The sequence below is a fragment of the Notechis scutatus genome, chromosome Z (assembly GCF_049901735.1).
Source record: "Notechis scutatus isolate UNSWTSFEM ecotype Mainland chromosome Z, rNotScu1.2, whole genome shotgun sequence".
In the NCBI taxonomy this organism is placed as follows: Eukaryota; Metazoa; Chordata; class Lepidosauria; order Squamata; family Elapidae; genus Notechis; species Notechis scutatus.
The window spans coordinates 69,661,798-69,689,544 of NC_142025.1; the positions used below are offsets into that span (position 1 = coordinate 69,661,798).

Genomic DNA, 27,747 nt, shown 5'->3' on the forward strand with positions numbered 1-27,747 from the left:
TCACAATCCCTGGAAACTTTCACAACCCAAATGTTGGCATAGAAGCAAATAATCAATAGCAGCACGGTTTTGTAAAATAGCTTTTCTAAATTCTTGCATCTCATGGTTGATTGATGAAATAGCTGAAGAAGTAGCATTAATTGTTTTTGCTAAATTACATGCAACAGAGTTAATGTTAAGGTGAGCATGAGCGGCAAGTGCTGGCACGCCTACCATAGATATAGCTAGAGCTACATATTCTGCTTTATTAAGTAAGGTTGCTTCAGAGTCACAAGTACTATCTAGTGTGACCCCATGTCTAGAACGATTTGAATGATAAAGTTGTTGTTTAGAGAGAAAAACAGGAAATAGCCGGCTGAGGCAGCATTGTGCTTCACTAATATTAGCAAGAATATAATTAAAAGTTTCTTGGCCACATGTAAAAAAACATCCTTGCGGTAACCAAACATGGGCAAAGTGAAAGGAAGCCTCTTCAAAAGCTGTGCAGTTCAAAGTAGGTGAACTGATGCGATGACAGTGAGGCTTTTTTCTTGAAGATGTTCAATTAACTACTTTTGCGCAAGTTATATTTGCAGGAATGGCTACCACTGGGGTGTGCAAAGCAATTGCATCAGGGGTTGGATAATAGGCAGCAAATCCCCAACTAGCTATAGTCCCATAGTTAAAACTTCCATTTAGTAAATATGTGCTTAAGCCAGTGAAATTTTGAATTACTGCAGAAAGAGTACAAACAGGAACTAAACATGTAGAGAGCAAATTTTCCATATTATAAGCTTCAGATAATCAAAAGGCATCATTTTGTGTGATGTTAGCCAATTGCACCCATAGGTTTTGCTTTATTTGTTGTTCAAGTGAGTGTTTGGGTGGAATAACAGCCACTGATGCCAAAGGACAGCTGTGAACAATCAAACATAAGCAAATGATGGCTAAGGAATTTGCAGTTAAAACCACAAAAACGGCAGCGCATAAATTCTGTGGAGTTTTTCCTACTTGCTGCTGTTGTAACACTGCCTGCGCTTTGGCAGTCAAGTTCTTCACATCTCCCCACGTCACTGGATGACTGGCACGGCAGGATTGAATTGGACGCTGTGCTGTCTGTAGCATCATCTTTGCCATCTCTGGGATTGGATTCGGGGACTAGTGCCACGACATCCTTGGCAGAATGAACGCAACAAGCTAGAACCCAAAAAGGTCCTGTAGAAGTAAGCACATCAGCATATCCTCACCCCCAAGTAATTAGAGGAACTGGCCCCAGCCATGTTTTATCTGGCAAGGCCCGATAATACACCAGAGGGGGAGGCAAGCTTGTTTTCTGTTGAAAGTGTCTCTGATAAGCGGTCAAATTTTGAATAGAGACACTCAATTGGTTTAAGTAAATAAGATGTTTTGAACCTGTTGCGTTACCCATGAGAAATTGGGGACCCTGCTACATCCCTCCTTTTTTACTTGTTTTTGGAAGCAGTCCTTAAAGGACCTGTTGTTACGTTTCACGATGGCTTGACCTTGAGAATTATAAGGAAGACCATGAGTCAGAACAATATTCCAGGTTGTACAAAATTGCAAAAAAACTGATGAAGAATAGGCTGGCCTTTTATTAGTTTTTAAAGAAGAGGGCTTGCCCAGGGCTGTAATAGCTGAAAAGAGATGTGAAATAACATGATTAGCTGTTTCCCCTCGCTGAGGTGTAGCCCAAATGGCTCCTGAATAAGTATCAATAGATAAATGAATATATTTCCAGGGAGCCAAAGAAGGAACATGGGTAACATCCATTTGCCAAAGTTGATTAGAGGCAAACCCACAAGGATTAACTCCCATGTCCCCGAAGGGGGATGCCCCAGAGCATTGGGGACAAGATAAAACAATTTGTTTAGCTTGGTCAAGTGGAATATGACAAGCTTGTGCCAGGCCTCTAGCATTTTGATGGAAAAAAGAGAGACTGAAGAAAGGATCTGAAAATAAAGTAGGTAAAATATGAATAGCAGCGTCAACATAATTATTGCCTTCAGAAAGAGGTCCAGGAAGGGGGAAGTGACTACGTATGTGAGTCACATAGTAGAACTGCTTTTGATTCTGTAACAGTTGCTGCAAAGTTAAAAACAAGGCCATGAGATTAGGATCAATCTTGGCCGTGATATAAACACCTGGAAGATTAAAAATAACACACATAATGAGAGTCAGGGATTAAAGTGAAAGGCTGTTGAGAAAAAGTTTGGAAAGTTAAAATATCAGCAGATAATTCTGAACGTTGAGGCGAGGATTGTATAGCAGTGTAGGACACCTTCCAGGTATCATCATCCTTGTAAGCAATCGCTCCTCTTGTTCATCCACCATCTGAAAAAACAGTAGGAGCTCGAGGCAAGGAAGAAGGAGAAAGTAATGGACGAACAGGAAAGGAAGAAGTCATTAAGCAAGCAAGCCGGGGATCTTTAGGCAAATGATATGCAATACAGCCTACATATTCAGTTAAAGCACATTGAAGAGATAAGTTATTCTGAAAATAAAATTGAAAATCAGAATTTGGGATAGGAAGAATAATATTCATTAGATCGGTCCCAATTCTTCGACAAGCTTGAGTTCGTCCCAAAATTATTATTTTAGCAGTAGTTTGGATAAATGATAAAACATTTTGGGATGGGGTATGAGGTAAATAAACCCATCCAATACAATATACCCTTTTTTCTTCTAAAACAGCTAATACTCCTGTAGGTAATTTTTAGTAGGAAAGATTAAAAGAGTTAATTGACAATTTCTATGAGGAATGCGATCTACAAACTGAGTATTTAGAATATCATTAATCTGCTCTACTGTAGCAAGAGCAGCAGGTGGAACTGCAATAAGATCTGCAGGTTGTTTTCCTTTTGTCAGTAAATCAAATAATGGACTAAGTAAATGTGCAGGTAAAGAAAAATATGGATGAACCCAATTAAGGTTGCCTAACAACTGTTGCAAATTAACTAAAGAAATAACTTTAGGTAAATTCAAATGAGGAAAAGCTGGAACAGAATAAGATTGTAACATTTTATGCCCTAAATAAAGATAAGGAGAGTGCAGCTGCACTTTTCCTGGAGCAATCTGCAATCCATGAATACTTAAATCATTTTTTAGTTCTGAAAGCCAATTTGGTTGTATCTTTGGGGCTCCAATTAAAATATCATCCATATAATGATATATCAAAACCAATGGATGACCTTTGCAAAAAGGAGCTAATGCTGCAGTGACATAAAGCTGGCATAATGTGGGACTGTTTAACATTCATTGTGGCAAAACTGTCCAGTGATAACGTTTATTAGGTTCTGAATGATTCACTGCAGGCACAGTAAATGCAAACTCTTCTTGATCAGAGGGGCATAAAGGAATAGAGAAAAAACAATCCTGTAAATCAATTACTATTACTTCGTGATCTTGAGGAATCAAATTAGGGTTAGGCATTCCACACTGCAAAGGTCCCATAGGTTGAATACATAAATTAATGGCACGAAGATCATGAAGGAAATGCCACTTGCCACTTTTTTAATGACAAAAACAGGGCTATTCCATGGACTATTAGAAGGAACAATATGACCAGCAAGCAGCTAATCACTTACTAATTGATGGAGAGCCATCAATTTTTCATGTGACATAGGCCATTGATCAATCCATACCAGCTCTTTAACCAGCCAATTCAATGGAAGGGCAGTAGCCTCAGTCTTCCAGAATGAGGGTGGCTCCCAATTTACTGAGCAGGTCAAGTCCCCAAAGGCTGACATGAATATCTAATATAAAAGGACGGACCTGAATGACCAAATCTGAATTCGGCAAATGGGCTGAAATAAACTGCACACTTTGATGTGCATGTTGACGATCCCCCACACCCCACACACTTGGACAGGGCTCAGTTGGCCAGGCGTCAGGCCACTGCCTGGCAGAAATCACTGAAACATCCACTCCAGTGTCCAAAATTCCCTCAAAGGGCTTACCCTGTAACAAAATGATTTGACGGGGCCGTTGAAATGTGATCGGGGTAGTGATGGCAGCTATGATGGAAGTGGCTGGATCAGTAGAACCGAAACTTCCTTCCCCTCTCTCTTTTGGCTTTCCTCCTGCCAGGACAAAATAAGGCAAATGAAGGAGTTGAGCAGGGCTAGAGTAAATGGGCAAAATTTGAGGAAAATTAGTCCACAATTGGACATAAATGATTCCAGAATAATCCAAATCTATCAACAAAAATACCTTTTTTACCCATACTTGAATTGGGGAGGACAAGCCCTACATAATTTTGTGGTAGGGGGCCTGATAATTGTGATGGAATTACTTGAACCTATCCAGGAAATTTAAAATTCACTTCCTCCTGCAGTATCAAATCAATACCAGCACTACTTTTTGTAGCTGCAGGAGTATTTTCTATTGTTGGTTTATTGTCTCTATTTGGACTGGGGCCAGAGACCAGCCCAGTCAGCTGTTTCCCGACCAACATTCTTTTAGCCAATGAGAACTCTTCTGACACTTTGAACACTTTGTTTTTGGTCTTATTTTCAACCCCTGATGAATAGGGGGGTGAGCTGTAGACATACCTCTTCCTGAATTATGACATTCCCATTTATAATGACCAGGTTTACCACAGTTGTAACACTTTCCTTTAGACTTGCCGTCTTGAGACAAAGCAGCCGTAAACAAGCTGCCTTGAGATAAAGCAGCCGCCAACAAATTAGTTTGATAAGAAGCTGTTCCTACATCCTGACATGCTTTAATCATTTCTGCCAAATCAGGGTTAGTTCCTAGACCAAAAATTGTCCTTTGACATTCAGAAGTGGCATTTTCCTTTGCCAACTTCATCAATAACTCATGCTGAACCTCAGGGTTGTCTATCTGCCGTCGTAAAGCATCCTGTAATCTGTTAATAAAATCAGGATATGGCTCAGTAGCCTTCTGCCTAATATTAGAGAAGGCTTGATGAAGCTTGCCAGAAACAGGCACCTTTGAAAATGCTCAATTCAGGAGAAATTTTTAAAGTGGCAGCTGGTAAAACAATCTGAGCATCAACTGGAGCAAAATTACCAGATCCATACAATTGCTCAGGAGTAAATGCCCCCCCGAATGCTGGGCACGCACAGCACACTGGTGTCTAAATTCGCTGTCCCAAACTACATATTATGCTGGAGTAAGCAACATGCAAAAAGTAGTTTTCCAATATTCAGGTACTAAGATATGATTTCTCATAGTAGCTTCTAACATTCCCTGCACATAAGTACTTCCCAATCCCATATCTCTATTTCCTTTTCTAAGTTCTGTTAAAATTGCATACGACAGAGGGCGATATTCCACTATTTGAACTCCATTCTGATCTACTTGTCCCGTGGCATGCATTGGACACACAGAAAGCATATCTGCTATTTCTTCTATATCCCACCCCCTTTGTCTAATTGTTCTTCCAATATTTTTCTTATGGGGTGTAAACTGGCTGTGGACAAGCAAAAGATTTAATCTTTTCAGAAGGAGCTGTAGGTCCAATTGGAAATTATTTGGGGATGACAATTTTTACCTGATCATAATCAGGAGTGGGGCTGGTAGTTAATCGTTGCCCCATTGAGACATCAGAGCCAAATTGTTGCACTGCTTGATGGCATTGATACCATCAATGTAATATTTGAACCGGAGCCCTGGGTTCAAGATGTAAAGTATGCCCTATCTTTATCCAATCCTGTAACCTGAGCGTCCCGCGCTCAGGGTTCCAGGGACAAAGCTTTCCTATCTCCTCAACCAGCCTTTTTATATCAGTCTCAGGTACTTTTGCACCTGATTTATGCAGCAGGAATCTGAGTTCCTGAACATGTTTCTGCTGGTGCTGAGATAGAATGCAGCCCATACTTACCACTGATAGGTCCCATGGGACAAGGTGCGCACCTGGGGATTTGTTCCAGACAATGGTAAGCATGTTGATAGCTGCTGCCCCTTAGGGTTGATTAATGTCCCTGGTTCGATGCCACTTGTGGGAGTTCAATAACCAGTCATTTCAGTGTGAAAAGATGACTGACTACCATGTAGTGTTTATTACTTTTATACTATTTTTACAAGCAAGGAAGAGTAACATAGATACAGCATTTGGATTGGAGAATAGATGCAGCATTGGTGAAACCTCCCAAACAATCCTTAAGAATAGCGGTGATGTTAGTAAGGTGAGGTCATGTACAAGTCCAGGACTTTCCAGCCCAAGATAGTAGGGAGTGAGATCATGCAAAGAGGTCCCTGTATTAGACACAACAGTTTGCTGCTTGCACCATCTACAGGATCTCAATTGCTACTACATTGGGTGCGCCAACACTGGAGGTTTTAAAGAAAAGACTGGACAGCCATTTCTCTGCAGTAAAATCACTCTAGGTGTAGGGGCAGTGTAAAATATTAATATACGATAAATAATGGAACAATTAAAAATACTAGCACAGAGTTCTCTCTCTCCCCCCTTCCTTCCTATTTCTTTTTCTATCTTTCTCTTTCTTTCTGTTTCTTTCTTTTCTTTGTCTCTCTCTTTCTCTCCCTTTTTCTTTCTTGCTCTTTCGTTCTTTTTCCTCTTTTCTTTTCTCTTTCTTTCTCTTTCTTTTTTTCTCCCTTCCTCTTTCTTTCTTGCTCTTTCTTTCTCTCTTTTTCTTTCTCTCCTTCCTTTCTTTCTTGTTCTTTCTTTCTCTCTTTCTCTTACTTTCCTTCTCTCCCTTTTTCTTTCTCTCTTGCTCTTTCTTTCTTTCTTTCTTTTCTTTCTTTCTTTCTTTCTTTCTTTCTTTCTTTCTTTCTTTCTTTCTTTCTTCTCTCTCTCTCTTTCTTTCTCTCTCTCTCTCTTTCTTTCTCTCCCTCTTTCTTTCTTTCTTTCTTTCTTTCTTTCTTTCTTTCTTTCTTTCTTTCTTTCTTTCTTTCTTTCTTTCTTTCTCTCTCTCTCTCTCTCTCTCTCTCTCTCTCTCTCTCTCTCTCTCTCTCTCTCTCTCTCTCTCTCTTTCCTTCCTCTTTCTTTTTTTCTTTTCTTGCCCTCCATCTCTCTCTCTCTCTTTTTCACACACACACACACACCTGGTCTGGGATGAACTGAATGATCCAGCGAGCTCAAGTCAGCAGCATGTGGCGGAAAAAGGAAAAAAAACACCTCCAAGCGTGGTGCCGGCAGTGGCTGCAGCGGTGCTTTGAGCACCCCCAGACCCTGGATTTCACAAAACACCTCCGCGAGTGGCAGAGGCAGTGGACCTCGCTTTGGCTGCCTCCTGTAAGCAGCAGCCTCCCATAAGCAGTGGCAATGGTGCTTTGAGCACCCCCCCGGCTCCAGCCCTCCATAAATACCTCTGCAGGTGGCAGAGGCAATGGACTTCGCTCTGGCTGCCTCCCATAGGCAGGGCTGTTGCTGCAGTGCCTCCACCACCTCTGCCCGCTTCCTTTCATTTTGCCCCTGGGAGAAGCGGTCAGAGGAGGTGGGGGTGCTGCGATTATGGCCTTGCTTATGGGAAGCAGCTGGGTCCACTGCCCTACCAGTTGGAGCATCACAGTTCACTGAGCCGCAGCCACCACATGATAAGGAGAGCTGGGAGAGCACTGCGTGGTGGCTTAGCCAGCCAGCCAAGCCCAGGGATGGGGGGGCAGGTAGGTAGACCCCAGCCAGTGCCACTGGCGGGATGGGGCTGCGCTGGTGGGGAAGCCAGCCATCTGAGCCTGGGGATTGGGGGGCAGGTAGGTAGCCTGGGTGAGCTTGGGGAGCCCCAGAAATGGTTAGGTGAGGCACGGGGACAGTGGGGGAAGTGCTAGCATGCATCGATCAAATACGGAGATTTACAGATTAGTCTTCAAATATAAAAAAGGAGGACATGTAGGAGGGCACTTTTCGAGGGAGGACAGAACTTACAAAAGGAGGACTGTCCTCCCTAAAGGAGGACGTTTGGTCACCTTACCATGTACTCATCCAGTGCCTGTATTAGACAGACATTTTAGTAGTCTCATCTCACCATTATTGTATAAATGCCTAGGCATCACAAGACAATTTTACACTTCTTTGCTGCTTGAAGATACTAATCCTGCTACAGTATATAATGTTGTCAAGTTTGTGCAGCTACACTTAAAATCTATCAGATAATGACCTGTTCCTTAAACTACCATTAGTGAGCATTTAGTTTGTTACCTAAGAGCCTTTGTATTATAATAGATTAGTTTGCTATATATTAACTTTTATGTTCTCCTACATCCATCTGAGATTTCTACTGTTCCCTTCAAATTTTAGACATACTTTTGTTTTTATATATACTTTGTCTATTTTCAGGTATTACACTTTTGTGCCTTTTCTTTTATGCTTTTTAATCCTATATTCCTCACCCTCCTTATGTTTTTGTATGGACACATACACACATAGACACAATTCACATTTTTATACTTTTTAGCTTTTAAAAAATTATTTGTGGTAAGATTACCACCTATCTCCTTTTCTTTTTCTTTTTTTAATAACATTTTTATTTTTATAACAACAAAAAACAAACAAAACGTTTTTTCTGTTCATCAGTGTCAGTTGGGTACACATTTGTTTGTGCACATAATAACATTATCATACATATTTTACTTATATATGTTTATAATCATTCTAATCAGTATTTTATATCGCATATCTCACTTATTATATTAGCTTTAACATTATATTTATTGACTTTCAATAATATATTTCACATTCATTTTCTTACTCTGTTTAACTCAATTATCAGTAATAGATATTATACTATACTTACATATTTCAATTTCTTATTCTTCTATCTAGCCATTCATAACATAAATTCCAAATTTTATAATAATCTTTTTCCTCTGGTTCTCTAATTGTCATTATCAATCTACTCATTTCTGCACATTCCATTATTTTCTTAATTATTTCCTCAGATAACAGATAATCAGAGTTGGAAGGACCTTGTAGGTCCTCTAGTCCAACCCTCCACCCAAGCGGCAGACCCTACACCATTTCTGACAGATGGCAGTCCAATCTCTTCTTGAAAGTCTCAAGTGATGGCGCTCCCACAACTTCTGAGGGCAAGGTGTTTCATTGGTTGATTGTTCTCACTATCAGAAAGTTTCTCCTTTCCAGGTTAAATCTCTCCTTGTTCAGTTTCCATCCATTATTCCTTGTCTGGCCTACAGGTGCTTTAGAAAATAGCTTGATCCCTTCCTCTCTGTGGCAGCCCTCAAATATTGGAAGACTGCTATCATGTCTCCCCTGGTCCTTCTCTTTATTAGACTAGCCAAGCCCAGTTCCTATAACCGTTCTTCATATGTTTTAGCCTCCAGTCCCCTAATCATCCTGGTTGTTCTTCTCTGTACTTTTTCTAGAGTCTCAACATCTTTTTTATAGTGTGGTGACCAAAACTGGATGTAGTACTCTAGGTGTGTCTTACTAAGGTTTTATAGAGTAGTATTAGTACCTCACTTGATCTCGATTGTATCCCTCTGTTAATGCAACTTATGATTGCATTAGCTTTTGGCAGCTGCTGCACACTGCTGGCTCATATTTAGCTGGTTGTCCACTAAGACTCCAAGATCCCTCTCACAGTTACTGTTATTGAGCCTGGTTTCACCCAGTCCATATGTGTACTTTTGGTTTTTCTTGCCTAAGTGTAGGACTTTACTTTTCTCTACATTGAATTTCATTTTGTTAGATATGGCCCAGTGTTCTAGTCTGTCAAGATCCATCTGGATCTTGAACCTATCTTCTTGGGTGTTAGCTATTCCTGCCAGCTTAGTATCATCTGCAAATTTGGTAAGTTCTCCTTCTATTCCCTCATCCAAGTCGTTAATGAAGATATTGAAGAGTACTGGGCCTAAGACAGAACCTTGTGGCACTCCACTGCTTACTTCCTCCATGCAGACTCAGACCCATTAAGGACTACTCATTGAGCCAGTTGCGAGTCCATCTAGTGGTGGTGTATCTATTCCACTTTTTTCTAGCTTACTAAGAAGTAGGTTGTGGTCTACTTTGTCAAATGCCTTGCTGAAATCTAAATATATTATGTCCACAGTATTTTGCTGGTCTACTAATTTAGTCACTGTGTTGAAGAATGAAATAAGACTGGTTTGGCATGATCTGTTCTTAACAAACCCATGCTGACTGCTAGTGATTACTTTACTTGTTTTTAGATGTTGGCAGATCTGTTTTTTTTATTATCTTTCTAGTATCTTCCCAGATATTGATGTTAGGCTGATTGGTCTATAGTTTCCTGGGTCTGTTTTTTTTTTCCTTTTTGAAGATGGGAACCACATCAGCTCTTTTCCAGTCCTCTGGTAGTTCTCCGGTGCTCAAGATTTTTGAAAGATATGGTGCAGTAGTTCTGAGATGACCTCTACCAGCTCCTTTAAAACTCTGGGATGTAATCCATCAGGCCCCGGTGATTTGTGTTCATCAAGATCAGACACGTGCTCACTATTTTTTTAAATTTTATTTCTGGTCTGTCTTTTACAGTTATGTTTTTGGTTGGTTGAGCTATACTTTATTTTTGTGTGAAGACCGATGCAAAGAATGAGTTAAGCAGTTCTGCTTTCTTTCTGTTGCCTGTTACTTCCTTGCCATCTTCTCTCTGTAGTGGACCGACTGTTTCCTTGTTATTTATATGTTGGAAGAAACTTTTTAAATTATCTTTGACTTTTGTTGCAAGCCTTTGTTCGTTCTGAGCCTTTGCTATCCTGACTTCGTCTTTGCAGATTCTGGCTATCTGTTGATATTCTGCCTTAGTTGTATGTCCTTCTTTTCATTTTTTGTACTTGTCCTTTTTTTCTTTCAATTTGCCAGAGAGATATTTGTGCAGCCATGCTGATTTCATCATGGATTTCTTGTTTTTCTTTCTCAGTGGTATTGTGCTGGTCTGGGCTTCTATGATCATACTTTTCAGAGTTTAAGATGAAGTATTCATTGACAGGTAGGACATTGCAATATATAATTTTATGTACTATACTAAGATCAGACTGAAGGCGGCATAGTTCTAGATTTTCTAGGTCTAGAATTTCAAGTCTGGTGGCATAAGGTATTCTGCAACGAGTAGAGGAGTGGAGAACTCTTCTTGTGAAATATTTCTGGACTTTCTCAACTGTATTAATATCAGATACATAATGCGGGTTCCAGACTGATGAGCTGTATTCAGGTATTGGTCTAGCAAATGTTTTGTATGCTCTAGTTAGTAGTGTGATATTACCAGAGAAAAAGCTACACAGGATTAGGTTAACAACTCTTAATGCCTTTTTGGCTATGTAATTACAGTGGGCTCTAGCACTTAGATCATTAGAGATGAGTACTCCAAGATCCTTGACAGAGTTTGGATCATCAACAAGGTCTTGACAATTCAGCTTGTATTTTATTTTCTGATTTTTTTTTGCCAATATGTAAGACTGAGCATTTATTTATTGAGATTTGAAGTTGCCATTTGTTTGACCATTCTGATACATAGTAGAGGTCTTTTTGAAGGGTAGCAGCTTTGTCGGTGGTGTTCAATAGCTTTACATCATAAGCAAAGAAAATGCAGTTGCTCTTAATATGATCACAGAGGTCATTTATGTAGAGTATGAAGAGAGTTGGTCCTAGAACACTGCCTTGGGGTACACCACTGTTGACAGGTACAGGATTTGATAGGACGCTCCCAATTTTGACCATTTTGTTGTCTGTTTGACAGGAATGCTTCTATCCAGTTATGCAGTTGTCCAGAGATACCATAAGATTTTAGTTTTAGGAGTAGTTTGTCGTTTACCACTGAATCAAAGGCTTTACAGAAGTCTATGTAAATTGCGTCTATTGCTTTGCCCTGATCGAGTTGTGTAGTCCATATGTTTTTGCAGTGTAAGAGTTGCAGATTGCAGGATAGTTTTTTTCTGAAACCAAATTGTTTATTAGAGAGTAGGTTGTTTGTCTCTAAGTGGAGGATAATGGACTGGTTAATAATTGATTCCATGACTTTATAGGTGATACAGCATAAAGAGATTGGTCTGTAATTTTCAACTAGGCTGAGGTCTCCCTTTTTGAAGATGGGGATGACCATGGCTTGTGACCATATCTTTGGCAAGGAGCTGGTCCTGAAAGATTTTTAAAAGATTATGCTTAGAGGTTCTGCTATGGCAGTGGATAGCTTTTTTAAGAAGTAGGCACATATTCCATCCCGTCCAATAGATAGAGATGGTTTTAGATTGTGTAGTGCTTTTTCAACATTGTGTTCTGTAAAATCGATATGTATTAGATCATTGAAGTTGTCTGTGGTTTGACTAGGAAATATTGGGCATGATCCATTGCTGTTTACAAATACTGAGCCAAAGAATGTGTTTCCAGTTAACCATTAGGTATATAATGTACCTGGCCAGGTTTATGAGTGCATATTATGCTGATTTGGGGATAGAGAACAAACCAATGTTCATAATCAATTGCTATCTTTATACCTGTTTTGATCATTTGTGTATACTAAGCTTCTGTTTTCACATAAGGGTTTTTAGAAAAGCATATTTCTAAATTATTTATACATCTCGGCTTATTTACAAAAGAGTAAACTGAACCCTAAGAGGCATATTTTCAAGGAGAGATAAAAACAGAGATATTGAGAGACAGAGATGGAGAATGAGGTGAAAATGGGAGATAAAGACAGACAGACAGACAGACAGACAGACAGACAGACAGACAGACAGACAGACAGACAGACAATACGATTGTATACACGACAGTGAAAGCCAGTCTGGGGTAATGGTTAAAGCACTGGGCTAGAAATCAGGAGACCATGAATTCTAGTCCCACCTTAGACACAAAGTTAGGTGACCTTGAGCCATTTTTCTCAACCCTAGGAAGGTGGCAATGGCAAACCACTTCTAAAATCTTGCCCAAAAAACCTGCAGGGATTTGTCCAGGAAATTGTGAGGAGTTGGAACAATGACTGAAAAGCACATACACACACACCTCAGGACTATACTGTGATTCACATGCACTGGACTGGTCAAGTATCCTAAATATCAAATGATTCTACATGGTGTTGGAGTGGCATAGTTTGTTGGCAATTCTGAAGTTAGTAGAGGGCCTGCAAAAATGGGAAAAAAATAGGACAAAAAATCTGTAATTCATCCAAGTTGTTTTAGTGATCAGTTAAATCCAAGCTCTTTTCAGCTTCTGTTCCAAGACTAAACTTCTCTGGCAGATTTAGAACACAGTTTGTTTTAAGATGTATGGCTTCACCCTTTCGTTCTCTAACATAAACTCCAGATAAAAGCAGTTGGGTGACAGCGTGCTTACAACAACTCTGTGCCAAGCAAATTATTCCCTTTAAACTAGAAAGGCAACAGAACATCACCTGCTTTAACAGAGAGTAGTCACCTTATCAAGGCAAAGGTAGAGCCAACAACAAGAAGTTTGTGGATTCTCCAAAAGATGAAAGAGAATTGCTTGTTATTGGCTAATGTCTCTTCATCATCTCACTTTACTCCTGTAATTAAAAATAAATTTCTGCCAGTGGCAAAACACATCAGGAGCTGGAAATGAACACAATTCAGAACAAACTCATTTTCAGTCTGCTTCCGCTGAAGTCTTTGCGTGTCCACAAATAGGCTTCTTGATGTCTAAAAGCTAGTTAACAATGAAAAAATTTCCTTCGGGTTGCAGCCTTCTTCCTGAGGAAGTAAACAGCAGCTGTCTCACAGAGGATCACACAACCCAAAAGGAGATGTTACAAACATTTTCAGGCCATTTTCAGACCGTTTTTTGGGCCATTTTCAGGCCATTTTTCAGGCTGTTTTTGCCCTGGAAAATGGCCAAAAATGGCCTGAAAATGACCCCCAAACCAGGCCAAAGAATGGGCAGTGGTGGAGCCAGCCAGTGGTAGGATTTGCCGGTTCATCGAACTGTGCCTAATCTTAACTACCAGTCCATCAGAATAGGTGAAAATTGGCAGCAGCCCACTTCTGTTTATAGCCCTCTCTAAGCAATTTACAGAGTCAACATATTGCCCCCAACAATCTGGACTTTGGAAGGATGGAAGGCTGAGTCAACCTTGAGCCAGCCAGGATCGAACTGCTGGCAGTCAGCAGAATTAGCCTGCAATACTGCATTCTAACCACCACACCACCACAGCACAGTGAATATGAAGTTCCCTTTCATCTCTTGAACACAAAGATTCATTTCATTAACAAAAGGCCATTATTTAATAGACCAAATTCTTAACAAGAGAAACACCCAGCCAGAAGGAGAGCTCTCATTTGCTCCAGGACTCACATAGGCTCATAAGTTGTTTTTGTGTTTTCTCTAGTTTTTGTTCACAGCCCAGAGTCCATTTAAAAAATAAATGAAAGGGAGAAATGGAGAAACATGTTTTTTTAGAGGCAGGAAGCAGCACCAATCTCACTGCCCCCAAGCAGAAATTGAGGAGGCAGCTTTTAGAAATGCAGACTTGGTAATCCATTTTTTATTTATTTATTTATTTATTTGATTTGCCAATTGTTTACAAGATAATAAGTATAAGCGTATACATAGTTGTGAATACATGAAATGGGTACATATAAGAAAAATAAAAGAATAAGAGAAACAATAGGACAGGGACGGTAGGCACGTTGGTGCACTTATGCATGCCTCCTACAGGCCTCTTAGGAAAGGGGTGAGGTCAATAGTAGACAGTCTAAGGTTAAAGTTTTTGGGGTTTGGGGAAGAAACTACAGAGTCGGGTAGAGTATTCCAGACATTGACCACTCTATTGCTGAAGTCGTATTTCCTGCAAGCAAGTTTGGTGCGGTTTACTTTGAGTTTGTATCTATTGTGTGCTCTTGTGTTGTTATGGTTGAAGCTGAAGTATTCATTGACAGGTAGGACATTGCAATGTATGATTTTATATACCATGCTTAAGTCAGACCGAAGACGGCGTAATTCAAGGTTTTCTAGTTCTAGAATTTCAAGTCTGGTAGCATAAGGTATTCTACAACGAGTAGAAGAGTGGAGAACTCTTCTTGTGAAATATTTCTGGACTTTCTCAATTGTGCTAATATCAGATACATAATGTGGGTTCCAGACTGATGAACTGTATTCGAGTATTGGTCTAGCAAATGTTTTGTATGCTCTGGTTAGTAGTGTGATATTACCAGAGAAAAAGCTACGTAGGATTAGGTTAACAACTCTTAATGCCTTTTTGGCTATGTAGTTGCAGTGGGCTCTAGCACTTAGATCATTAGAGGTGAGTATTCCAAGGTCCTTTACAGAGCATGGGTCATCAACAAGATCTTGACTATTCAGCTTGTATTTTATTTTCTGATTTTTTTGCCAATATGTAAGACAGAGCATTTATTTGTTGAGATTTGAAGTTGCCATTTGTTTGACCATTCTGATACATAGTCAAGATCTTTTTGTAGGGTAGCAGTATTGTCTGTGGTATTGAACAGCTTTACATCATCAGCGAAGAGAACGCAATTGCTCTTAATATGATCACAGAGGTCGTTTATGTAGAGTATGAAGAGAGTTGGTCCTAGAACACTGCCTTGGGGAACACCACTATTGACAGGTACTGGATTTGATAGGACGCTCCCGATTTTGACCATTTGTTGTCTGTTTGACAGGAATGCTTCTATCCAGTTATTCAGTTGTCCAGAGCTACCATAGGATTTTATTTTTAGGAGTAGTTTGTCGTGTACCACTGAATCAAAGGCTTTACAGAAGTCTATGTAGATTGCGTCTATTGCTTTGCCCTGGTCGAGTTGTGTCGTCCATATGTTTTTGCAGTGTAAGAGTTGCAGATTACAGGATAGTTTTTTTCTGAAACCAAATTGTTTATTGAGAGTAGGTTATTTGTCTCTAAGTGGAGGATGATGGATTGGTTAATAATTGATTCCATGACTTTACAGGTGACGCAGCATAAGGAGATTGGCCTGTAATTTTCAACTAGGCTTGGGTCTCCCTTTTTGAAGATGGGGATGACTGTGGCTTGTGACCATAGGTTAGGCAAGGAGCTGGTTCTGAAAGATTTTTCAAAGATTATGCTTAGAGGTTTGGCTATGACAGTGGATAGCTTTCTTAAGAAGTAGGCACATATTCCATCCGGTCCATTTAAGACAGGATATTTTGAAACTCCGTACAGCAAAGTCTGAACAAATGCAGAATGGTGAGATTAGCCCTCACTCAAGATCCAAAACAGAAAAAAGCCATTAAGCCACAATAGGAATTGCCCAACACCCTTTCAGAAGACAAGCCCCTTCATTGCATCACCCCAGAGCAGTCAAGACTTTAACCAAATTAGCTCAGATACCTAGAATTTGCATTTCCTCTTTTGCCTATAGATCCAACTATGACCCCTACATAACCCCACATGACCCCATAGGAATCTGACAGCAGCCAGTAGAAGGCATGTTATTGCACAGGAATAGGAAGCTCAAATACAAAGCCCAAAGAAAGTATTAAAAAACCCACTGTCAACTCCATTTTGTCAACTGCCCAGAATCATATGTGCTTGGTGGTTCTGCTTCATCAATAAATGGACCCTCTTTCCAATCAGCCTCCAGCCTCCTTTTTTTTTTTAAACAAATTTTTATTAACTTTTAAAGACATACAAAACATACAAAAATTCGAGACATAAAAACATAAAAAATCTCTTTTCTGAAAGTTGCTTGATCCCGGGTTAAAACTTTGGTACAGACACAAATTCAAATTCATATTCATTTTACATATCATTCCATATCTTATTACATTTTCATTTTTCTATATAGCTTCTCCTTTCTTTTAAATTTTCTCAATTTTATTTTATTTATCTCCTCTCAATTCAAATCATAATATTTATTATTCTTTGTCTGTTCTATTTCCAACTATCCGTTTATCTTTCTTCTTAAAAGGAAAAAAAAAAAAACCTTCTCCTGTACACTGATTGGAGTATGATGCCTTTGTCTCTTTCCCCTATATTTATAATACTTAATTTAAAGTACATAACTTTCGTTGGGATTCTGTCTGGTACATTCTAACATTATACAATATCATCAAAACCAATACAAATCTATTCATTAATATTAATATTTATTCATATCTTAAACATTTAGCACATTTTTATCAATTAAATCACATATTTCTATGGGAGCATCTATTTGCCATATTAGTTCCATCCCCCCACATCACATATTATAAATCATTATTACATTACATGTTCCTCCTTCTTCTACTTCAAATCTCTCATTTCACGAATAGTTTCACTAATATAACATGGCCTAATCATTGGTATTAACAATCATTTATATCTTTAGACATTTTACACATTTCAATTAATTATCATACCTTTATGGGAACACTTCTTATACTTTCCAAAATTATTTTTCCCCCACATCACATACTTAAATCATATTTCATTACAGTACTCCCTTTTCTTAACAAAAATTTCACTAGGTTATACTAAATATTTTATCACATTTTAAATTACATATTATTTCCAATTTTTATGGTTATTTCTAAATACAAATATAAAAATGCAATCTTATGTACCTTCTAGAATCCCTTTTTCAATAAAATTTATCCATTATCTCTAAAAACTTTTGCTTCTTCATCTTGCTCCCCACCATTAAGGTTTCTCATCCCTTCCTTTCTCCCTTGCTTCTTCTTCTCCTTGTCCTCTTTACCTCCTTTGTCTCTCCACCTCCCTTTTATCCTGCTTTCCCCTTTCTGTTGTTTCCTAACATAATGTCCCCTTTTCACCTTATTCTTCTCTTTTTGGGTTGTTTTTCCAGATCTTAAAGTCTTCTTTCCTTTTTCTTTCTTCTTCCCTTCTCCAACCAAAGTTATTTGTTCATCAAAGATGGCTTCTTCTTTGTCCCCACCATCCTGTTGCTCATTCAGCTTTACATAAGTATAAACCGCCATTTCTAAAAATTGAAAAAGAGTGCCAAGGACATCTTTCCTTCTTGCTTTTCTTTTTCATATTTTTGATATATAAGTTTCAGTCCATCCACAAGTGATGCCATTGTGTAGAGAAAAAGTTTTTCCAAACAACCACCCAAGTGCTTTTAATCAGAAATAATTCTCAAAAGTTCCAAAATCACCAAACATTCCAAACAAGCTGTTTCTTTTAAATACCTTCTCTTTCTTCACTTTCTCTTTCTGGGGTTAAAGTTTAATTACAAAGTTCTCTTTAAAATATATCTTTTAGAAGCCTTATTGATGTTTAGTAACTCTTTAAAGTTCTAGGCAATCTTCTCCTTATTTTCAAATTTTGCTCCAATTTTTTTCCCTCTCCCTTCCCACTCACAGCCAAAAAAAATTTTCCCATCTGCTGTCACGTTAGGAAGGAGAGTGAAACGAGGGAAAAAAAAACTTTCCCTTTTAGGATATTCGCAGCTTATAACTCTCACTAGAAACAATGTATATTTAGCAGCCTTCAGGGTTCCAGGTCACTTTCTCTTGCCTTGTCCCGGTTAAAAGCAGCTTTCATATTTCTTCCAGCTTTCTCCCTCCTGCACCTGCTTGTCCGGCTGCAGATTTCTTCGTGGTGGCCATTGCTGACCGCCGTTCCTCCGCCTTGGGAGAAGGGGGTTTTGCCAGCTGGGGAGGGGGTTTGCGACACCCCCAAGCCCCTGTCCGGATCCCCCCTGTCTTCAGCTGCCTCTACGGGGCAGCTATATCCCCCAGATCCAAACGGATCGGGGGAACCTTGGCGGCGAACACAGCAGGGATCGCGCAGTATCGCGAATCCCTGCCGCCGCCGAAACCTTGCAAACCGGAAGTCAGTGTGACTTACTTTTGATACAGTCAGCATGTAGAAGTCCTTTTCTCCATTGTCTAGACGGTTTTTGAGTTCTGCGCTGAGTTCATGGGAGCAGATTCTTTGCAGTATGGATAAGTCTAGTCAGTTCGCTCTGAGTTTATTAAAATCAGCTCTTTCCTCATCCATTGGAATTTTCTCATTTTTCCAATGTTGTGCAAATACAATCCTGGCTGCTGTTAATACATTGATAAACAAATAGGTTAACTCTTTATTATAACCCTCAGGCAAAATTCCCAATAAAAATGTTTCTGGTTTTAAAATCTATAGATTGTTTTATCATTTTCTCCAGCCACATATGTATTCTAATCCAATACTTTTTATCTTCTGTGTATATCCACCACATATGATAGTATGATCCTGGTGACTTCTGACATTTCCAGCACTTCGCTGACTTATCTTTAAACATCTTGGCAATTCTCATTGGGGGTAAGTACCACCTGTAAAACATCTTATACAAATTCTCTTTATAAGCTGTTGACATAGTTAATTTATAGTTTCTAGACCATAGTATCTGCCATTTTATCCAAGTCTATTCTATATCCAAAGTTTTCCCCCCATGCAATCATTGATTCTTTAACTTGTTCTTCCTCTAATTTCACTCCTAGTAAGTAACCATATAATTTTTAGTCATCCTCTCTTCAGTGTCTGGGATGAATTAATGATGTAAAAATGGTGGCTTATATCAAAAAAAGTGGGTGAACTGTGAAGTACACTGCATAGGTAAGATTAAAGCACAAAACTTTGTAGGAATAATAATGAAGGTGTTTGCATGACATTCACTTAGTGCTTCGGTACCCCATGCCAATCATTCAAATTCAAAAAGTTCTTAATTGGCTTTGTTTGTACACATTTTTCTGACTAAAGATATGCAAGGAGAATGGTGTTCATACATAAATAATATTTAAAATAGATTTTGTTGCTTTGGTTTGTTTTCTGGTGTAACAGAGGACCAGCTGGGCCTGAGTAGACAGTTATCCATTGGGAAAGCATTATAAACAAAGCAATCAATCTTTTAAAAGGAAATAAAAGAACAAAGGCAGAAACACCCTTAAATAATATTAACACAATGTGTGCCCAATGAAAAGGATGTTACCTCATTGTACACATCCTAATTGCAGCAAGAACTATCTTTGCACAAGGTTGGAAGAATGATAAAATACCACCAGAAGAGGCTTTAGTTCAAAAAATAATGGACTGTGCTGAGCTAGACAAATTCACGATAGAACTAAAAGGCAAGGATGACCATGATTATTATGAGATATGGGATAGGTGGTATGAGTGGGTGAAGAAGAAAGATAAAAATGATGTATAGTCACAAAATGAGAAATGTGTATATACAATGACACATTTACTGTTAATAGAAATGAGAGTTTTGTATTTTTCATTTAAAAGAATAAAAACTTATTTTAAAAAGGAAAGAAAAGGATGTTACAACGAATTTTAATTTTCCTATGGCTCTACCCAACTAAGATTTCTCTTTACCTGAAAATGAATATTAGTCAGCTGTAGATGCGAACAGGTGGATGCAGGTATCTGATAGATTTAAGTGCAATTTCAGCATATTGTTCTAGCAGAATGTGGTTTTCCTTCCTCATCCTAAGAGTAAATTGATTATGTACAGATTGGCTGAGAATTATTATCCAGACATTAAGTTACCACATGACACAAATAACCTCTCAAACACAGTAGATAACTATCTTCACATAAATCAATGTTCATTCTTATAAGATGAGTCCCACAGATTCAATTTTAGGCATTCAATGAGTTATTTTCAATCCTTTCTTTTAAATCTGAAAATAAAAATTAATCTATGTTTATATGAGAACACAAATGAATTGGATGCTTAAGTGTAAAATTGAAGACAAACTTTTTTTCACTTAGGAAAAATCAAACAATTTTATTCACCCTGAAGAAGTTATTAGTTAAACAGTGTCTACTTTTACTCATGTAGTGGTTATAAAATTACAGTATGATGTTATAGATGTCTGTCATGTACAGCTCTTACTTTAATTATAAAGGAATTTTATAATATGTAAAACACAGTGAGGAATTTCAGCACTTGCACAGTGAAATTTATTTTTTCATTATAGTCATTTTTACAACAGTAAATAAAAGCCAACAATCTGAAATGTTGTTTTCCAGCTATCAGTAAGAAAAAGAAGAGTTCTGGTATATGTGACCTTGTTGTATATAAGCAGAAATTAAGCTTTCAAAAGACATTGTGTGTTTCAATGTTAGATCCATAGCTTTCTCTTTTTCTTTATCCATAGACTTTAAATGAAACATGATCAAGTGACAGACAACTGTTCTCAATTCCAAGTGTGAATTGGAAAGAAATGTACCAGAACATCAGAACTTTAGAAAACAATTTTCTTCACTTGCCACAGAAATTAGAAATGAGTTTTTCAGTTTACCTTTTCCAAATTTATGACAGCAAAATAACAATGGAAATCAATGCTATTTTCCTACTTTTCATCTTTTGTCTCGTGTGTTATAAAGTCTGTTCTGCCTGCCTGCCAGCCTGCCTGCCTGCCTGCCTATCTATCTATCTATCTATCTATCTATCTATCTATCTATCTATCTATCTATCTATCTATCTATTTATCTATCATCTATCTATCTATCTATCTATCTATCTATCTATCTATCTATCTATCTATCTATCTATTATCTATCAGATTTGTAATTTTGTCCTAACCTATAGGTTTTTTTCATGTTTTAATTGTGATTATATCTAAATTTTATGTTAAGGATTTGGATTTTACTATGTATGTATGTATGTATGTATGTATGTATGTATGTATGTATGTATGCATGCATTTCTCCCCCAAATAAAATGTATCCTGAAAATAAGACCTAGCTTGATTTGTACGTGCGCCCAAAATAAGCCCTAGTTAAGACCCCACCCACCCTGGGGTGCATAGGTGGGGCAAGGCACATGGGTAAAAATCAAGCTAGAGTGGGGATGGGATTGTGGAATTTCCCTACTAGTACTTACATTTGAATAGTTGCAACCAGGCCTCACATACCTGACACCTGCCTCACCTTGCTTGTCCACTTCTTCTGCAGCTGCTTGCCGCTGCTTGCGCACATTGCCCCGGCCTCCGTTTCACTATCAGAGGCCTTCAGGAAAACCTCTGCAACTGAGGAATGGGCTCTGGATTGACATGCGTGGCACCCCCGGCCTCATTTCACCATCAGAGACCTTCAGGAAAGGCAATCATTGCCCCCGGCTTCTGTTTCACTGTCAGAGGCCTTTCCTGAAGGCTTCTGACAGCAAAACAGAAGCAGGGGGTAATGCGCGCAAGAGTTGACAAGCAGCTGCAGAAGAAGTAAGCTGGTAGCAGGCTCCTGCTGAGTAAGTGCTGTTGGTGCCACTGCCATGGGTTGAGTCAGTGAAAGACATTCCCCCCAAATCAGACCTGGTACCTTTTTTGGTGGCAAAAATATATATATAAAACCAGATCTTATTTTCAGGGAAACACAGTCTGTGTGTGTGTGTGTGTGTGTGTGTGTGTGTGTGTGTATTAAATTTTGTCAGACTGGCCATCCCAGCTTTGCTGCTAGGAAAGAATGACCGTTGACTCCATCGGTGTTAGGAAAAAAGTACTTTTACTAGGGAACTGGATGCAGCAGAAGCAAAGCAACCTCTGAGGAAAATCCACTTGAAAATTATATATTGAAAGCAATTCCCAATGTCCAAATCCCTCCCCTCTTTGGGAGCAGTCCAATCAGGCCCCATTCTGGTGTTTTGGAAATCAGGGCCCCTTTGTGTGATTGTAAATTCCCTTCCCACTGTCAGTGTCCTTGAATGTGGGAAGATAGCTTAGTTTGGCACCTCTGGTTCCTGTTAGTGTCCATACTCCCTCAATTCCCACAACATTCCTTCATACTTCCAGCTCTTTTCCACTTTCCCTGGTTATGGCAATTGCTAGTGAGCTTCAAAGAAAATGATGATAGGCACCTGGCATTTGGCCCCCAGTGACAGAGGTGTTAGCCCTAAAATGGGGAGAAAGAAAATGGATTAGTAAAAGTAGTTATTGGTCAGGGAAGTTTAGACATTCAGGTTTTGGGGAGGTATTTGTGGTGGAAGGCTCAAAGTAATTTAGCTGTCTGAATGCCACCTACCCATTCGGACTAGGATGATGGAAATGTTTGCAAGTAATCAGATATTACACTTTCCCCTTGTGCTTTCTAATCTCTTTTATTTCAAAAGAGATTTATTTCAATCTCTTTTATTTTATCTCTTTTATTTCAAAATGCTACTCCCTATCTATGATCATAAGCCTAGGTGGTGCTGAAGGGACTGGATGGAGGGAAGATGTGATTTTTGGTTTTAACAAACTATAGTGAAACACAAGGTGGATCTTTCAAAAAATTTTGGAAGTTCCAACTGCATTGTGACTGGATTTATGATTCTGATAATATGGAAAGGGCCCACATATTTAAGGTCCTATTTTTTGGAATGTTGGGTAGATTGCAGGTATTTGGTAGAGAGAAATACTTTATCACCTACTTTGAAGTATTTTGGTTTAGTGTTTTTTTTTATCTGCTTGCCGTTTATGGGCTTTGTGTGCACCATCCAGGGCTTTATGGGCTACTGATCATGTATTTTGTAATTAATGTATTGGGCCTACTAAAGATAGTGTTTGGTGTTGTTCTTGAAGTAGCTCTGCTATTTCCACAAAGTCCTGGCCCGAGGCTATCTTAAATGGGGTATATTTGGTGCTGCTATGCACTGAGTTATTATATGCTACTTCTGCAAATGGTAGGAGATCTGTCCAGTTATTGATAGTTAATGTAACATCTTAGATATTGTCCTAGCACATAATTAGTTCTCTCATACTCTCTTTTTTTTTGTGGGTGATGGGAGGAGTTTAGCTTTTGGCAATTTGCATGAGTTTCAAAAATTTGTGCCAAAACTGCAAGGTGAATTGCATTCACCTATCTGAGATGATGCAGTCAGGAACTTCATGGAGTTGCTAACCATGCTGAACAAATTGTTTGGATAGGGTTCATGCTGATGGAATCTTTGTGAAGGGAATGAAATACACCTATTTGGAAAATAAATCTGTAACCATCCAAATTACAGTGTTCCCTGAGCTTTCCGGCAGCTCCACTAAAGTCCATGGAAATCTCCTTCCACGGTATTTTAAGATTTGCTGCTGGTTGCAATAACCCCATGGGTTTCCATGGTCCCTGTTGCGCTGAGGCACAGATGGAGCAGCTGGCCACATAATTTTCAATGTCTTTTTAAAGACCAGGCCACCAGAATTGCCACTTGACCAAATACCAACGTTTTGACAAAGCCAAAATGTCCTGCTGCTTAGATCATGGCAGTTTTGTAGGATGGTGCTGCGCAAACCGGGAAGAGCATATAGTTTTACCTAGGCTAGTCCATACCTCATGGTGCATTCCTCTTGGTGGGTTTCTAGCTATTTATCATCTTTCAGGGCAGCTTTCAATTATTGAGTATTTCATTGGGAACACTTGATGTTGTTTTCCCCTGGGCTCTCATCTTTACCATAGCAGCCAGTTGCTTCAGAGGAATGACTAGTCAGATTATTTTGGATCTAGCACTATTATATTGTAGCACTCTGGACAAAAACTCTACCAGAAATTTCCCCCCCACCCCAATATTCCAGGGTAAAATTAAAATGATTGAAATATTGCATTCAGTGAACCTGTTTGGGAGACAACTTTTTAGGGCTTCTAAGTTCTTATGGTCCTTCCAGACTTCAAAAGGGTTTTTGACTCCTCTAAGAAAAGCTGTCAAGTTAGTAGTGCCCACTGGACTGCATAAGCCTTCTTCTCCCACACTGCCCACCTCTGTTTGGTTTTGGTCAAATTTTTAGAAGTGTAGATACAGAGTAGAAGGACTTCCTGAGTTTTTTCTTGCAGCAGCACTGCTCCTACTGCCATATTGTTCACATCTGCCTGAATCACAAAATTGGCATTTGGGTCAGAGTTCTGTTGCAAACAGCCATTTGAATTTATCAAATGCCACTTGGCATTCCATAATCCATCTTAGTGATTGGCTAGAGTTTATCATTCCTCTTAGTCTTTAGCAAATTAGTAATGGGTAGGATTATCTGGGTGAAAGAGGGATGAATTGCCAGTAGAAATTCACAAACCTAGGAAGCTTTGGACTTGCTTCCTAGTGTCAGGGGAACACCTCAATACCACTTTCACTTCCTCTGGGTCCATTTCCCTGTCATGCAAGATTCAATAACCCAAATAGTCAATTTTGTCCTGATGGAACTCGCATTTTGCAAGTTCAGTTTATAGTTCTGTGGCTTGCAATTTTTCCAACACTGCCTGTACGAGCTTCATATGCTCATACTTAGTTTCGGTATAAATTAGAATGTTGTTCAGGTATACCAAAAACCCTTGTACAAGTGCTCATGCCAAACTTCATTTATTAGCTGTATGAACATGGCAGGTGCCTTTTGTAAGCCAAATGGGAGCACCCTGAACTGGAAGCACCCCAGGGGACAATTAAATGCCATTTTCCATTTGTTCCTCTTCTTAATCCTGACAGGTTAATAGGGTTCTTGTAAATCCAATTTGGTGAAGATCTTGCTCTTAGCTAGATGGGTCAGCATGTCCTTCATTAGCAGTAGTTGGCACACATTCTCCATGCATACACCATTTAGCCCATGCATAAATGAATGTTTGGTGTAGTGCCACCCCATCCAAGACCAAAGATGGCAATTCTCCCTGAACCCAAAACCCAGAGCCACTCAGTCTTGCAAGGGTTTAATTTCAACCCATTGCTCCCCACCCAGCCCCTAGCAGCCTCCAGGCACTGCAAGAGGGAGGACACAGCAACACTTAACTCACCATGGGCCGAGACATACAGCTGAATATCATCAGCATATTGGTGATACCTCAGTCCATGGTGATGGATGATCTTGCTTCATATAAATGTTAAATAAATAATAAAAAAGGTACACAAAACTATATTGTTGCAACATTTTAAAATATTAATCAAAAACTATTATATAACAAAACTTTACAAAAGCAATAAAACTTATTTAAAATACTTTTTTATTAGCGTCCTGAGCTACAGATTTTTTTTTGTTTAACATGAGCATTATCAGCTGTGTGATGTGCCCATAACCACTTCTTTACTATAAGAACAGGGTCCCATTCTTGCAGAGGTAAGCCAATTAGATTGATCATCAGGAGGTTTGTTATATTGAAAACTGTAAGGTGACTTCTGCCCTCTGAACATATTATGTTCATCTGCGAGAAGCCCCTTTCTGCCTCTGCTGAACTGACTGCAATAGTTCTAATAATATCTCTAGCCTTTTTAATGCTGCAAGGAATTGAATATTTTTCTGAATCTTTTAATACATTTTCTATGAAATCACGATAATCATTAATATTAATTTTATAACTGAAAATTTCACCAAATGCAACTAAATGTTTTTCAGCTGCTCTCATGTCTTTAAATTGGCAGCCTGTTTTTAAATGTTTACAATCCATCAATCTTTTCTTCAAATTAGTTATAATGCTTTCTATAAGTCTTTCATGAGGAAGTCCCACAAATTGATGATTTTGTATAAAATTTATATTTTTAAAGGTTTCTGAAGTAATTAATTCATCAACCTTTTTTTTTCATATGCACCCTTTTCCTTTATAAACATTTCAAATTATTTAATTGATCTTACCATAAGTTTTTCAGCCTTTATAATGTTTCTCTCTTGCAATGCATTAGAAAGAAGAAATATTTCAGTTAGGACATCAATCATCAAGGCCAAAGCAGTGAGAAAATATGTGTTTTCAAGATGGGCAGCCATACCGGAGTATTTTTTATTTGAACAGAAAAACTGATGTAGCACTGGATAAGTACGCCACACAGCCAGGGTTGATCTTAAACTACAGGCTGACCATCTTGGTCCAAAAACTCTACCAATTTTTATAATTTCAATCTCAATTTGTTCAGAAATTTTGTTAAGTTCAATTAGGTTCTTATTTGATTGATGGAAAATAGAATATATTTTATCAATAAAAATTTGAAAATGATTGTTTTGCTTTATTTCCCTAATAGAATAATCTAAAACAAGTTGCAGACGATGGTTTAAGCAGTGCCATATTATAATGTTTGGAAACTCTTTGGTTATCCTAGTGCTTACCCCAGATTTTCTCCCAAGCCTAATACTGGCACCATCAGAGCAAAACCCAATTAAATGTTTCTCCAGATAGTTCTTATTAAACCCAACTTTATTCAAACTTTCTGTAACTGAACAACATATTGTCTCTGCATTTTGTTTATCTAATTTTACTAGTTCAACAAAAATTGTTGGTGAGAAAAATGGATCCTCAACTTTTAAGTACAGTATAAGAACTGGTTTGGAAGATATCATTGAGGCTTCATCAATTATCAAACAGATTTTGTGAGTTTTTTCAATAATTTTAGTAAATAAATGTTTCCTAATGTCTTTTGTAATGAAATCTACTATTGCAACTGAAGTTTTACGTGAATGCAACCCTGTTCCCAAATCTAAACCATTTTTTATTTGTAATTCAATCAGATCTTCTATATATGAAAATGGTTTGCACGTTTGTGCCAGACTATACACCGTAGTAAACACTCTACATGTACTACCCAAATATTTCTAAGTCATCCTCTCCAGTCCTTTGCTTATCACATCCTGCTCACATTGCTTCAACTTCTCTGTACAAATGTACAGAGCCTTAGATGAGAAGTGTTCCTTCAATTTCTTTCTGAGAGAAGCTTGCTGCACTTCTTTACTCTTTCCTGCTGGTTCAATTTGGAAATTCTTCCATTCCTTAGTTCCGTGGACACTTTTTTCTTTGGTCGAAATTTCAAATCTTCTGCAATGTTGCAACCTATTTTTTTCTGGGAAACTTCCAGTCCATCATATTTTTCCCTAAAGTTGTTGTACTGCTGCAGTGTCCAGAAGTCAGGAAGATTCCTTTCAATGTCTGACTCAGTTCTTCCAGTACCTGATGATGTGCTGGCGCTGCTTTCCCTTGGTTGCAGTATGGATGATGTGCTGGTACTACT

The 27,747-nt window shown here is 38.6% G+C and overlaps 1 pseudogene; it reads right to left on the reverse strand.

Annotated features, from left to right (window-relative positions):
- On the reverse strand, nt 1-27,598 carry LOC148128921 (E3 SUMO-protein ligase KIAA1586-like; annotated as a pseudogene).
- Between the last annotated feature and the right edge of the window lie 149 nt (nt 27,599-27,747).